The sequence below is a fragment of the Rutidosis leptorrhynchoides genome, chromosome 4 (assembly GCF_046630445.1).
Source record: "Rutidosis leptorrhynchoides isolate AG116_Rl617_1_P2 chromosome 4, CSIRO_AGI_Rlap_v1, whole genome shotgun sequence".
NCBI lineage: Eukaryota > Viridiplantae > Streptophyta > Magnoliopsida > Asterales > Asteraceae > Rutidosis > Rutidosis leptorrhynchoides.
In genome coordinates, this window is record NC_092336.1 from 377995448 (window position 1) to 378008168 (window position 12721).

Below are 12721 nucleotides of genomic sequence, written 5' to 3' on the forward strand. Positions count from 1 at the left end.
GATAGGATAATAACGAGCAATCATGGTGGCCTGTAAACTGTTGTACCTGCAATGGACGTGGGTAGATGTCAAGGGAGTTGTATAAAATGCATCAACAGAAGGTGTGAGTTGTAAGGAAACGAAGGAGGTGAATTTATAAGAAAATCTCCTACAGAACAATTAAAATGGACGATCACATTTAAAGCGGATCCTAATTCCCTTGATTACCGGAGAGTTAAATCTTATTAAGAAGATTTTCCTCAAATCCCTTGAAATCTGGGAATCAATCATATCTACGTCAAATGATAAGATGAATCTACACTTACTTTTTTCACTCTTCTATGTTAGCTTCATTTGTACTCTTCATATAAATGGATTGTTTATCTAAATTATTCGCTAATGATAAAAATCTAATTTTCAGCCCGTATGCATCATGAAAAATACTTATTATCATTCACGACCTTTCCACTCAAATTTCGGGACGAAATTTCTTTAACGGGTAGGTACTGTGACAACCCTGAAATTTCCAACCAAATTTAAACTTTAATCTTTATATGTTTCCGACACGATAAGCAATATTTGTTAAGTTAAATTGAAAGAATTTTAAACTATGTTCATACATTCATTCAACCTCGACCAAGTTCCAACGATTCATGAACCATTAAACAAATATGATTATATATGTATATGTGTATATATATTATAACTTGAAACGTAAACAAAATATTAGATTAAATACTTTATATGATTGTATCTGTTTCAAAATGTTTATCAATGGAATTAGAAGATAAGATCAAATGATTGAATTATCAGATATATTGAATTATTATTACAAGTCTCTGTTGAAAGGCCCACGTTGATTTGAGAAATCTTTCCATTTTAACAATATTCGGAAAATGGTAAAGTGATTTATAAATAAGAACAAATTGTCAATCATTGAGAACTAGACAAAGGATAGTGGAAGATTGAATCTCATAAAGACTCGATTGATCTATTTAGTTTCAAACATACAAAAACGTTTTCAGTTTAAAAAGAACTTTATTATTAAAACGTATATAACTTTTATAAATATCTAGAACCACTTTTGACAACTCATTACTTAACTAGTATGATAAAGATAACGATATTTATATTTTATTTTATTAAATATATATAACGATTTAAATTAATATTATATATATTTATACGCGTATTATACGTACATAGTTTTATACTTTTACTATACTTAAACTTTACCTTTACTTTATTTTTACTTTACTTTAACTTTAATAATTCACTTTAATAATTCATACTTTAATAATTCACTTTAATAATTCATACTTTAATAATTCACTTTAATAATTCATACTTTAATAATTCATACTTTAATAATTCACTTTAATAATTCAAAAATTTATTATAAATAGAATTCAATAGGTTTCATTATTTCATAGAAACTTGAAAATATTTTTCTCTAAACTCTCTCAATCGATTTACATATATATATTTACTCCGTATTATTTCAAGATATTATTAGTATACATAAAATATTACGACGGAGTACTGTCCGAGTGATTTCGAAATTGTTTTTCGAGTAGGATAGGATTAAGGAAATTATGGGTTATAGCTATGGAGGTTATTGAGTATGGTTCATGGGAATGCTCGTGAGGTCAATATAGTGTTTATCATTTCCGTTGCATCTACGTACCTTTCCTGCAATATTGAATCTCAATATTGATACGTGAGTACTCATAATTTAACTTTTACATACTAATAGTGTATCCCTGACTAGTGCTCGAGTATTTAGGATTATTCATGCTTGTACTTTTGATATTGCCCTTAGACAAGTTAGGTTGAATATTGAATTAGTTACACTTGCGGTTGAGATAAGGTATAAGATATGCATGTCCTTGGAAAGCTAGCGAAAAATTAAGAACTTTTCCTTTAGATATCGAATGGTTTCGATGAACGGATTAGAAGTTATAATCAATTGAATTTTCGATATTTTTATTAAAAAATGATTATTATTATCGTCGTTTTTATCGTCGTTCTAGTTTTATCTTATTATTATCATTATTATTATCTTTATCAATAAAAGGGATTTATCATTAAAAATTGTTATTTTTTTATTATTATTACTATCGTTATTATCGTTAAAGTTATAATTAGTATTATTATTATTATCCAATTATTATTATTATTATTATTATTATTATTATTATTATTATTATTATTATTATTATTATTATTATTATTATTATTATTATTATTATTAGTATTAGTATTATTATTATCATTATTAATATATATATCATTATTTAAAAATGGTTATTGTTATTGTTATTATTATTATTACTGTATTATCATTAAGATAATTATTAGTATTATCGTTAATAATGTTATAGTAACTATCATTATTAATATTAGTGTAATTAAAACAAATATTTGTAACACCTAATTATTTTGATTACTATTATTATCATTATTATGAACACGATATAAAATACGATTAAAAGCTATTAAACGAAACGATTAGGAAATAATGAGTAAGAGTATCATGATGAAATTAAAATATTATAAGATATTGATTTAGATAAAATTATCGTTCTTATTATTTTTATCATTACTATTATTATTAAAAGTATCGTTAGTATTAAAACTATCATTTTAATAAAAATTATCATTTTAATAGAAATGTCATTGTTACTATAAAATATCATTATTATTTTAAATAGAATTATTATTTTAAAGATAATATTAAAAATTATCGTAAATATTAAAGTTATCATAATTAGAATTATCGTTTTATCATAATGTTATCTTAGTAATTATAAATATTGATATTTTTATAATAATAATTATTATTACAAAATAATACAACTTTTACTTACTATCATTATAGATATTATTTTATCAAATAAATATGTGATACAAACATATTTTACTACGTGTAATAACTTACTTTAATAATACCTATCATATTATCTTTATGATATTAAATGAACCCTATAAATTTTATTACTTAATATATATAAAAGTATATTTTATTACATAAATTTAATATAGAATTTTATCTATTAATAAATAAATTATATTATTACTCTAATAAATCTTTTAAAAATATTTAAAAATATAAAACGACGATATTTAAACTATATATTAATCATGTATAGATTTTTGGAAATTATTTTGAGTCAAATTTACTTTTGTTGACTTTTGCATATTAGTCTCGAGCATTAGGATTGTGGTACACTATGACTTGACCTAATTTGTTAGACAAATATTGACCAACACATAATTATATATAATTAATTTAGGTTCGTGAATCCGAGGCCAACCTTGCACTTGTTCAATGACATTATATGTATTTTTACTACGAAATACAGTATGGTGAGTTTCATTTGCCTTTTTTACCCTTTATATTTTTGGGACTGAGAATACATGCGCTTTTATAAATGTTTGACGAAATAGACACAAGTAATTGAAACTACATTCTATGGTTGAATTATCAAAATCGAATATGCCCCTTTTTATTAAAGTCTGGTAATCTAAGAATTAGGGAACAGACACCCTAATTGACGTAAATCCCTAAGATAGATCTATTGGGCCTAACAAACCCCATCCAAAGTACCGGATGCTTTAGTACTTTGAAATTTATATCATGTCCGAAGGAGGATCCCGGAATGATAGGGGATATTCTTATATGTATCTAGTTAATGTCGGTTACCAGGTGTTCACCATATGAATGATTATTTTTGTCTCTATGCATGAGAAGTATATTTATGAGAACTGGAAATGAAATTCTTGTGGTCTATTAAAATGATGGAAATAAATGATTATGATAAACTAATGAACTCACCAACCTTTTGGTTGACACTTTAAAGCATGTTTATTCTCAGGTGTTAAAGAAATCTTCCGCTGTGCATTTGCTCATTTTAAAGATATTACTTGGAGTCTTTCATAGCATATTTCGAAGAACGTTGCATTCGAGTCATTGAGTTCATCAAAGATAATTATTAAATTAATTTATAGTTGGATAGTGGATATTATGAAATGGTATGCATGCCTGTCAATTTTCAATGTAAAGAAAGTTTGTCTTTTAAAAACGAATGCAATGTTTGTAAAATGTATCATATAGAGGTCAAATACCTCGCAATGTAATCAACTATTGTGAATCGTTTATAATGTATATGAACGGGTCCTTTCATTATATTTTGTAGATGACCGCCAATAACAACAACAACATTCCAAACGCACCTATCAACTTTAACAACCTATCGTTGAGGTCAATCCTCGAAAAGGAAAAACTCAACCATACGAACTTCATGGATTGGTTCCGCAATCTAAGAATTGTCCTCAAACTTGAGGATAGGGCGTATGTGTTGGAAGACCCCATTCCCGATCAACCAGACAAGGATGATACGGAAGGCATGGCTTATTGGGAGAAATATTGCACCGATTCGGTGCAAGTTTCTTGCCTCATGCTTGGGACTATGATACCAGAACTCCTGATAATGCTAAAAACGAACATATATTTCATAGCATTATCCCTCAAGAAAGACAAGCTTTTAGTTGCAATTGTTCTATTTACAAGTGATATTCGTTTAAATAATAAAAGATGAAGACAAAAGACAGATTCGACGAATTGAAGACACAAACGACCAAAAAGCTCAAAAGTACAAAATACAATCAAAGTGGTTCCAATTATTGATGAGAAACGTCTCAAAATTACAAGAGTACAAGACGCGAAACGCAAAGTACAAGATATTAAATTATACGCAAGGACGTTCGAAAATCCGGAACCGGGACCAGAGTCCACTCACAATGCTCGACGCAACGGACTAAAAATTACAAGTCAACTATGCACACGAATATAATATAATATATAATTAATTCTTAAAATTAATATATATATATTATATTATATTATAAAACCGTCGGCAAGCTAGGAGCCAAGCTTGTGTGAGCTGGAATCCACAGCTCCGCACTCGCGGAGCTTATAAAGGCAAAAACCTCCGCACTCGCGGAGGTCAAATAGTATTACGTGGGCCTATAAAAGGCCGAGCATTCGGCCGAAATTAACACATCCTTTTCTTCTTCATTCATATGTAAGATATATATATATATATATATATATATATATATATATATATATATATATATATATATTTTAATTTTAATTTTAATTTCTAATAATAAGGGTATGTTAGCGAATATTGTAAGGGTGTAAGTCAAAATTCTGTCCGTGTAACGCTACGCTATTTTTAATCATTGTAAGTTATGTTCAACCTTTTTAATTTAATGTCTCGTAGCTAAGTTATTATTATGCTTATTTAAAACGAAGTAATCATGATGTTGGGCTAAATACTAAAATTGGGTAATTGGGCTTTGTACCATAATTGGGATTTGGACAAAAGAACGACACTTGTGGAAATTAGACTATGGGCTATTAATGGGCTTTATATTTGTTTAACTAAATGATAGTTTGTTAATTTTAATATAAAGATTTACAATTGGACGTACCTATAAATAACCATATACACTCGATCAGACACGATGGGCGGGATATTTATATGTACGAATAATCGTTCATTTAACCGGACACGGGAATGGATTAATAGTTAATAGATTTATTAAAACAAGGGTGAAATTATGTACAAGGACACTTGGCGTAATTGTTAACAAAGTATTAAAACCTTGGGTTACACGCAGTCGATATCCTGGTGTAATTATTAAACAAAGTATTAAAACATTGTTACAGTTTAAGTCCCCAATTAGTTGGAATATTTGACTTTAGGTATAAGGATAATTTGACGAGGATACTCGCACTTTATATTTATGACTGATGGACTGTTATGGATAAAAACCAGACGGACAAATTGAATAATCCAGGACAAAGAACAATTAACCCATGTGAATAAACTAAAATCAACACGTCAAACATCATGATTACGGAAGTTTAAATAAGCATAATTCCTTTATTTTCATATTTAATTGCACTTCTAATTATTGCACTTTTATTTATTGTTATTGTATTTAATTGCACTTTTAATTTTCGTACTCTTTAATTATCGTAATTTTATTTTATCGCACTTTTATTTATTCTCAATTTCATTATCGTTATTTACTTTATGCTTTAAATTAAGTCTTTTATTTATTTAATATTTTACAATAGGTTTTAACTGCGACTAAAGTTTTAAAAATCGACAAACCGGTCATTAAACGGTAAAAACCCCCCTTTATAATAATAATATTACTTATATATATTTGTATTTTTATAAATTAAAACAAATATAGCGTTAAGCTTTGTTTAAAAGATTCCCTATGGAACGAACCGGACTTACTAAAAACTACACTACTGTACGATTAGGTACACTGCCTATAAGTGTTGTAGCAAGGTTTTGGTATATCCATTCTATAAATAAATAAATATCTTGTGTAAAATTGTATCGTATTTAATAGTATTTCCTAGTAAAAATAAAGCTATTTCATATACACCTCGCATAACATCAAGTAATTTTTGGCGTCGCTGCCGGGGAACTTAAACGCCGAAACCGCAATGCTAATGATATAAAAAAAAATAATAACATAATTTTGTAAAAGTTTTTATTAAGTCCTTCATATAAAAATATAAGTTTTTTTTTTAAAATATAAAAATACAAAAAGAGTTTGTTAAAAAATATATAAAGTTTAAAAAAAAAGTATTTTTACTTTTGAGTTTAAAAATAAGTATTTTATTGTTTTATAAAAATATTTAGTTATATTTATATTTTATATATATTTGATAAAACAGAAAAACATAAAAAAAAAAAACTGAACCTGTGCAAAAACGAACCCCTTTCAGCCTAAATTTGACCCTCCGCGACTCGCGGAGCTTTTGAACTGGACATAACCGCACTCGCGGAGGTCAATCTGACAGGTCAACCTAGGACTGCAATTAATACGAAATTAGGGTTTAATTAATTTAATTATTTAGTTTTTAGGGTTTTATTTAATTAATTAGTTTAGTTATTTATTTAATTTGTATTATTAAGTTATAATTAGTTTAATTAATTTATAAAATTAATAGTTTTATTAAATAAATAATATAAAAATAATATTTTTATAAAAATTGTACTTTTTACAACTTTAAGTATATTTTTATATTTTGTATTTTTTTTATTTATTCGTTTTAGCGTAATATTTGTATTTTTCGCTCGTATTTAGTTTTAAATCATAGTATTTGCCATAGTTATTTTTATTTCTAGATTTTTAGGCTTTGCCATAAAATTCCTTAAGTGCTTTTTCTTTAGACTAAGATTTAGGTGCTTTAGAATTTTGCGACGCTGTTCTAAGTTTTTAGTACCTTTTTAAGATATTTCCATTTGGGATATAGAATTTCTTGTAAGCTTTAATATTTTTAGACGCAACTTCTAATTCTTAATTTTTAGTTCCTTTTTAAGTTTCGACGCGCTACTTTCTTATTTTTTATTTTTCGACGCCTATTATTTTTCAATCTTTTATTTTTCGACGTTTTTCGACGCGCTCTTTTTCTTTCTTATTTCTCGACATTCTAGTTTTTAGGACTTAGAATTTTTCTCTATTTCTTATCTAAAATTTCTTTAAATTATAAAAAATTATTTTAAGCGGTTAAATTGATAGACATCAAAATTTTCTGGTTCGTAGTAATAGTTAGATTTGTACGTGGACCGGGTTATTGGAGCCAAACAGTACTCAATTATATTGAGACCAAACGAATCCTGCCCCTCTGCTGCATCTTTTGGCTATTTGAAACGTGGGCAAAATCAGAAAAGTCTATTAATTGGATAACTTATATAATTTTTCTTTCTTTTTAAAAACTAATAAGATATTCAGTGAATGCACCGAGCAAAACGTTCACCACCTTTTGTACGTTCACCACCTGTAACTCGATCAAGACATCTAGCAAATATTGTCGCCGTTGATTTTTCTTTAGAATTGTCATCCAGTCGACCAAGTACTCCAATTCAAATTTCCGATAACCATTTCTTGAACCCGACCTCACAATTGAGAATCCGGAGAATATTCAAGGATGATTTATAGATCCTGAACATTAATCTTTCCTCCGGAACCACCAATCATTCAAACAGAGATTGTTGAGGAACGAACCATTAAATCAGAATCCTCTAGTGATTCAGATTCAACAAATTCAATCATGGAAAATCTGGAACCTTTAAGTATGGAAGACCGAATGAGAGCTAAACGCACTGGCCAAGGTCACACAATTACTCATCCAGACATTAATGCGCCAGATTATGAAATCAAAGGACAAATTCTACACATGGTAACTAATCAATGCCAATTTAGTGGTGAGCCGAAGGAAGATCCAAATGAACATCTTCGTACCTTTAATATGATCTGCACTTTATTTAAAATAAGAGAAGTGGAGGATGAACAGATATATCTCATGTTATTTCCCTGGACTTTAAAGGGATAAGCCAAAGATTGGCTGGAATCGTTACCTGAAGGGGCGATTGATACATGGGACGTTTTAGTTGAAAAATTTCTTAAACAATTCTTTCCGGCATCAAAAGCCGTAAGACTTCAAGGAGAAATTGTTACATTCACACAGAAGCCAAATGAAACTCTATATGAGGCATGGACAAGATTTGGAAAGTTATTAAGAGGATGTCCGCAACATGGTTTAGACACCTGTCAAGTAGTACAAATATTCTACCAAGGATGCGACATCACTACAAGGAAAGACATAGACATAGCAGCTGGTGGTTCTATTATGAAGAAAATAGAAACTGATGCTTACAAAATTATTGATAACACTGCTTCCCACTCACATGAGTGGCACCAAGAAAAATATATCGTTAGATCATCTAAAACAGCTAGAGCCGATTCTAGCCATGACTTAGATTCCATTTCCGCAAAGATAGATGCTGTCGAGAGACGAATGGAAAAGATGACCAAAGATATTCACTCAATACGAATTAGTTGTGAGCAGTGTGGAGGACCACATTTGACAAAAGATTGTCTCAGTATTGAACTAACAATGGAACAAAGAGAGAATGTTTCATATCTAAACCAAAGGCCTGGAAATAATTATCAAAATAATTATCAACCACCAAGACCAATTTACAATCAAAACCAGAATTATATCCGAAATATTCCATACAACAACCAACAAGGACCTAGCAATCAACAAGTATCTAATAATACTTACAACCAGCAAAGACCTAATTTTCAAAACAAACCACCACAAATCGATGATAAAAAGCCAAATTTAGAAGATATGATGACGAAGCTAGTTGAATCTCAAACACAGTTTTTCACATCTCAAAAACAAACCAATGAACAAAATGCTCAAGCATTTAGAAATCAACAAGCTTCTATTCAAAATCTGGAACAAGAAGTAAGTAATCTAGCAAGGTTAATAGGTGAAAGAAAACCGGGAAGTTTACCAAGTGATACAAATGCTAACCCTCGGAATAAAACAGCTAAAGCCATTACCACAAGAAGTGGTATTACACTTAAACCACCTAAAATACCTGTAATTTCTGAGGAAGCTATTCCTACTCCACAAGAACCACAATCTGATCAAGATAAGGAAAAAGAACCGGTAGTTGAAAAGGTTAATGAAGATAACACAGTTAAGGCTAAACCTTATGTTAAACCATACCAACCACTACTTCCTTACCCGAGTAAAATGAGAAAAGAGAGACTTGAAGCCGAGCAATCCAAATTCTTGGATATGTTTAAACAGATAAATGTAAATCTTCCTTTCATTGATGTGATTTCAGGAATGCCTAGATATGCTAAATTTCTGAAAGATCTAATATCAAATAGAAAGAAAATGGAAGAACTCTCAGCTGTTACTATGAATGCTAATTGTTCTGCAGTGCTGTTGAATAAGATACCAGAAAAATTATCTGATCCAGGAAGTTTCACAATTCCATGTTTTCTGGGTAGTCTTAGTTCAATAGAAGCATTGGCAGACTTAGGTGCTAGTATAAATCTAATGCCGTATTCACAATACGCTAAATTAGACCTTGGAGAATTGAAACCAACAAGAATAAGTATACAACTAGCCGATAGATCAATAAAATATCCTAGAGGGATAATGGAGAACATGCTAGTTAAAGTTGGTACTTTAGTATTTCCAGTAGATTTTGTTGTTCTGGACATGGAAGAAGATTCTCAAGTTCCTCTCATATTAGGAAGACCATTTTTAAACACGGCTAAAGCAATGATAGACGTGTTTGGTAAGAAACTAACCCTAAGTATAGAGGACGAAAGTGTTACCTTTTCAGTTGATAGAGCAATGCAACAACCGCAATCTGCAGATGATACATGTTATTATATTCAAACTATAGAATCACATGCAGAATTGTTAGAAGAATTTCCAGAATTACAAGGAACAGGAGAATGTTCTTTAGGAGAAGGTACTGAACCAATTGATGAAACTGAAATGTTAGCTACACTTATGGCTAATGGATATGAACCAACAACAGAAGAAATTCAAATGCTAAAAGAAGAAGACAGATATCGATATAAATCATCGATAGAAGAACCACCGAAATTAGAGTTAAAGCCACTTCCAAACCATTTGGAATATGCTTATTTACATGGTGAATCTGAATTACCTGTAATAATATCGTCTTCTCTTACTAAAAATGAAAAATCTCAACTCATTTCTGTGTTAAAAGCTCATAAACCAGCTATTGCATGGAAGATTCATGATATTAAAGGAATAAGTCCTTCGTATTGCACACATAAAAATCCTTATGAAAGAAGGTCATAAAACATATGTGCAACGCCAACGAAGACTAAATCCTAATATGCAAGATGTTGTTAAGAAAGAAATTATTAAACTGCTAGATGCAGGTTTAATTTATCCAATTTCTGATAGTCCATGGGTAAGCCCAGTTCAATGCGTGCCTAAGAAGGGTGGCATGACTGTCATTACAAATGAGAAAAATGAGCTTATTCCTACTAGGACTGTAATAGGATGGCGTGTATGTATTGATTATAGAAAATTAAATGACGCCACCAGAAAAGATCACTTTTCCTTACCTTTTATTGATCAAATGTTGGAAAGATTAGCCGAAAATAGTTACTATTGTTTTCTTGATGGTTTTTCTGGATACTTTCAAATTCCAATAGCACCCGAAGACCAAGAGAAAACCACATTCACGTGCCCTTATGGTACTTTTGCTTACAAACGCATGCCATTTGGACTTTGCAACGCCCCTGCAACCTTTCAAAGGTGTATGATGGAGATTTTTCACGACATGATAGAAGAATGCATGGAAGTTTTCATGGATGACTTTTCAGTCTTCGGTGATACTTTTAAATCATGTTTAGTTAATCTTGAACGAATGCTTATTAGATGTGAACAATCAAATCTAGTTCTTAATGGGGAGAAATGCCATTTCATGGTTAAAGAAGGCATCATTCTTGGTCATAAAATTTCAAAGGAAGGAATTGAAGTGGATAGAGCTAAAGTAGATGTAATTGCTAAACTTTCACATCCCACAAATGTTAGAGGAGTTAGGAGTTTTCTAGGGCATGCCTGGTTTTTACCGACGTTTGATAAAAGATTTTTCTAAAATTGCCACTCCTATGAATAAACTCCTAGAAAAGGATGCTCCATTCATTTCAGATGAATGTATCAAATCTTTTAATATTCTTAAAGAAAAACTCACTAATGCGCCGATTATGATAACTCCAAATTGGAATCTACTATTTGAACTTATGTGCGATGCAAATGATTTTGCAATGGGAGCCGTTTTAGGACAAAGGATTGAAAAACGATTTCAACCTATATATTATGCTAGTAAGATGTTACAAGGAGCACAAACAAATTACACAACTACTGAAAAAGAACTCCTTGCTATTGTCTTTGCTTTTGACAAATTTCGTTCATATCTCGTTCTAGCTAAAACGGTGGTCTATACCGACCATTCTGCTCTTAGATACCTATTTTCGAAACAAGATGCTAAACCACGATTAATCCGTTGGATCTTACTCTTACAAGAGTTTGATATTGAAATCCGAGATAAAAGAGGAGCAGAAAATCTCGCCGCTGATCATCTTTCTCGTCTTGAAAATCCTGAATTAGAAGTTCTAAATGAATCGGCCATACAAGACAACTTTCGTGATGAATATCTATTGAAGATAGATTATAATGAAATTCCATGGTTTGCAGACTATGCAAACTATTTAGTATGTGGATTCCTTGAAAAAGGATTGTCATACCAAAAACGAAAGAAATTCTTTAGTGATATAAAACACTATTTCTGGGAAGATCCACATTTGTTTAAAAGTTGTCCCGATGGAATAATACGCCGATGTGTATTCGGAGATGAAGCTAGTAAAATCTTAAACCATTGTCACACAGGACCAACAGGAGGGCATTATGGGCCTCAACTCACAGCAAGAAAAGTTTATGATGCTGGATTCTATTGGCCTACAATTTACAAAGACGCACACCTTCTTTGCAAATCCTGTGATGCTTGTCAAAGGGCAGGAAATATAAGTCAACGTGATGAAATGCCACAAAATGTCATTCAAGTATGTGAAGTATTTGACATTTGGGGTATTGACTTTATGGGTCCATTTCCAAAATCTCATAATAATCTATATATTCTCGTTGCCATTGATTATTTATCTAAATGGGCGGAAGCACAAGCTCTCCCAACTAACGATGCACGAGTTGTAGTCAACTTTTTAAAACGTCTTTTTGCAAGGTTTGGAACACCGAAAGCTTTAATAAGTGATCGGGGTACTCATTTCT

At 30.3% G+C, this 12721-nt stretch overlaps 1 non-coding gene across 1 annotated transcript; it reads right to left on the reverse strand.

Moving 5' to 3' along the window:
* Positions 1-8515: 8515 nt before the first annotated feature.
* LOC139846218 (small nucleolar RNA R71) lies at positions 8516-8622 on the reverse strand. The gene has a single exon (XR_011758949.1). It is a non-coding gene; the product is annotated as a small nucleolar RNA R71 (small nucleolar RNA).
* Positions 8623-12721: the final 4099 nt, after the last annotated feature.